Genomic DNA, 4,098 nt, shown 5'->3' on the forward strand with positions numbered 1-4,098 from the left:
TTGTTTCCGTCCATCTTGATTCCACCCATACTGTCGGGAGATAGACAGTACAGTTGTTAACTACCGCATCGGGAGGGATAATGTTTTCAACCGATGGCGAGAGACAGCTAGGAAGGTAGACTACAGTCATGACCGGACAAGCAGGATAGCCCGTGGTCGCAACGAGCGGCGGGAAGTGAAGGCCCGAGGCTAGCAAAGCTAGCAAGGACCGTCGAAGCTAGAGGAGCTAACGAAGCTACCGGAGCTCACGACCGAATGAGCAGGAAAGCCCTTGGTCGCAACGAGCGGCGGGAAGTGAAGGCCTGAGGCTAGCAAAGCTAGCAAGGACCGTCGAAGCTAGCGGAGCGTAGCTAACGAAGCTAGCGAAGCACCGAGGAGCGCCGGTCTGCGAGTCGAGCTGACAACCGGACGACAAGGAAACCCCGTGGGCGCAACGGTCGGCGGTAAGTGAAGGCCCGAGGCTAGCAAAGCTAACGTGGTCGGATGACGTGAGTAGCACGGACAATATTTCGGCGCTATCTAGCCAAAGAAGCTAGCGTTAGCACAGCGAAAACGAAGCAGTCGCTATCCAGCAGACTGAAGGTTTCCAGCACATAAAGCTAACTAGCAAGAAGACAATAACTAGCTAGCAGACTGAAGGGTGCTAGCATACGAACCCAAGCTAGCTATCAAAGTCAAAGACACCAAGCTATTGGTTAGCAAACTAAGCTACCCAGGGAGTAAAGGAGAAGCTAGCTAAGCCAAAGGCACCAAGCTTTTGGCTAGAAAACGGAGCTAACCAGCTAGCGATCCAGCTAGCTAGCCAGGACAAGACAGATTGAGCTAAACTCAACCTTAAAATTCAGAGAGATGATTAAGGGGGAGGAAACAGTAAAGCATCTGAAAGACCTGCAGACGAGGGCGAAGGTGGCTCTAGGTCGTAAGGTGAACTCAGTAACAAAGATGGTGACCCCTATGTTAGAGGAGGAGTTGATGACAGAATATAGTGAAGTCCACAAGGCCGCCACCAAAGTCACAGAGGCGAACAGTGAATACCTGATGCAATTCATTCTGAACGCTGACAGCGATGAGGACCAAGTACCAGAAGAGCTGAGGGCAGACGTGGAAAAGACGGATGGAGAGACCAGCCAAAGGCTTGAAGAGGTCAGTGAAGTGAACCTTTGGTCTAGGCATGGAGAAAAGAAAGTGATGTTTGCCATCAGGGAAGCTGAAAAGGTCTATGAGGATGCAGAAGCGACACAAATTGACCTGGTGAGCTATGAGAATTACGAAAAGCAGCTTAAACATTTAGAAATACAAGGAAGTACACAGCACCTGGAGGGGATGGGCTCCTGTGACTGCTAGAAAAGATGTGGAAGAGATAGTGCGCCAGCTGGAAACAAGGAAAAACGCACTCAAGCGTCAAAAGGAAGCTGAGTTTAACAAAGCACACGGTGCAGCAGAGTTGGCACGTACCGCAGCAGAGGATGAGCGCACCAAGTTAGCCGAGACCCAACGTGCGAAGCTCGCCGAGATTCAAATTGCTGCATAGGAAGCACGCATTGCAGCAGAGGATGAGCGCGCCCAGTTCGCCCTGGTTCAGCTAATGCAAGACCAGGCCCAACGCTCTAAATTGGCCGAGGCTCAGATTGCAGCAGAAGAAGCACGGTTTGACCTCATGAAAGCGGAGCATAAAGCAGTGGAAGAGGCAGGCACGGAACCCAGAGACATCCCGATGGGAGCGATATCAAAGATACGACTCAAGCCGGTAAGCCTTGCCAAGTTCAGTGGCAGTATGAGGGAGTTTCACAGCTGGAAAAAGGACTGGGAATCTTTGCAGAAGCAGGGAGAACCGTCCGGGTGCTCCTGAAGTCAAGAAGTTCCAGCTTCTAGACAGCATGGAAGACAAGGTAAAAAATGATGTCAAGTTGGCCAGCTACAGTACAGTCGAAGACATGTTCAGAGTATTGGAGAACCGTTACGGAAACAGGACCACGATTGCACTGCAGATCGTTGCAGAACTGTAGAAGATACCAGCTGTGAAAGGAGATCAGCCTCATCCAAGCTGTGGAAAAAAGGCTTTGGCAGACCTCGGGAACCCTGGAGCCATCAACCACCCGCTGATGATTAGGTCTATAGAAAGCAAGCTGCCCGACCAGGTGAAGCAAGAGTGGGTCATCTTCAAGGCTAAGCCCGAAAACGGTGTCACCCCAGTCAACCATTTCAATGCGCTTCTGAAGTTCCTAAAGGAGCAAGAAGAAATTCTAGAGATCTTGGAACAACTGAAAATAACAGAGACATCTGAGAAAATGGACAAACCGCAAAACAGGTTCGAGAGGAAGTATGCCTACACAAAAGCCACCAGAAGGTGAGTGCGTCGTGTGTGGAGACGATAAACATAATAACAAGTTATTCTTCTGCAAGAAGTTCAAGGGGTTTGGCTTGGCTGAGAGAAAGACTGCTGTGAAGAAGGTAGGAGCATACCGCATTTGTCTTGGATGTCACGATGGGTAGAAGAGTGCACAGACAGGTTCCTCTGCAACAGGGAAGACTGCCAAGAGAGGACTTCCTCGGACCACCACTACCTCCTCTGTCCAAAATGGGAACAGCTACCAAAGGGGAAACTTGGAAAAGGCAGCGAGAGGGCAAGGGAGCTAACAGAAGAACAAAAGCTAGCCTTGTCCAAATGTTCCCCAGAGGCGGCGGCGGAGATCAAGAAAGCTTTCAGTAACAGCAACAAGACTTCAGTGACAAGGAGCGCTAGGAAGGATGGAGGTGGACTTCTGGAGAAGAATAGACTGACCGAGCACCCTGTCATCATGATGCTGTTGGAAGTCACTGCCAACGCGGGGCAGAAGATCGGAGCTCTGATTGACCTCGCATCAGACACCAACTACATCACTCACGTAGTGGCTGACAGGCTCGGTCTGAGCAGAGAAGAAGTCACTCTGGTCGTGCATGGATTTGGAGGGATGACCGTGACAGTCAAGACGAAGAGGTACCTCCTGCGAGTAAGAGTCAAGACCCCCAAAGGTACTTTGAGGGCTCACAAGCTGGTTTGTTATGGCCTAGAGGAGATTGCTAAAGTGCATCAGAGCATCAGACCTGCTAAAGAGGTTCTTTCCAGAGGTTGCAACGAACAAACTGAAGAGACCAGACCATGTTGAACTTCTCATCAGTCACAGAGAGGAGAGACTCGCTCCACAAAGACTGAGGATAGTTGGAGACCTCGTCTTATGGGAGGGCCCACTGGGTAAAACCGTGAGCGGAGCACATCCCAGTCTGTTCGAGAATATAAAAGTGACTATGCACCAGTCCGAGACGCACTTCGCTCGCTCGATGAGGACAGCTGCTGTGGAGTACAGAGAAGTAGTCGAGAGTCCTGAGATCCTGAGGGAAAAAGAGACCAAGAGTCTGACTCAGGAAGTAAAGGCGGAGACCAGGGATACAACTGTAACAAGGAGAGAAGTTCTCGAGTGGTGGAAGTGGGACAGCATCGGTGCAGCCTGTGAACCCAGATGTGGTGGGTGTCGCTGCGGGACATGCCAGCCAGGAGGAAAGGAAATGACCCTGGCAGAAGAAAGGGAGCTGGACGTGATTTAAAGAGGGGCTGTCCTACATGGCCAAAGATGAACACTGCCTGACTCCGTACTGGGACACATCTTACCCATGGACCGAGGACCCAGCCTCACTTCCAAACAACAGAAGAGGAGTGGAGGCCACCTTCCTGAAAACAGAGAAGCAGCCTAGTTTCACGCACATGGTGGAAGACCGCAGGGTCCTGGAGGAGGACAGTTATGTGGACGATATCTTAACATCCCACAATGACCCAAAGAGACTGGAGGAAATCACAGAGGGGGTAGAAGAGATCCTGAGCGCCGGAGGCTCCTTCCTCAAACCATGGGTCAGGTCAAAGTGGGAGGCAGAGGACTGCGGAGCAGGTCCAAGCTGGAGCAATAGCAGAGCCAGGGGTCAGGTTGGTGGAGTCAAAGGCAAAGCTAACACCTCTCGACCAAAAGGGAGACGTAGTCAAAGCTGAGATGTGCGGTGCGGTCTTTGCAGCTCGATTAAAAACTTACATCGTAACAAGAGGAGCAACTCCTGAAGACCAGGGAGAGG

The sequence above is a fragment of the Notothenia rossii genome (assembly GCF_949606895.1).
Source record: "Notothenia rossii genome assembly, chromosome: 5".
NCBI classification, from domain to species: domain Eukaryota; kingdom Metazoa; phylum Chordata; class Actinopteri; order Perciformes; family Nototheniidae; genus Notothenia; species Notothenia rossii.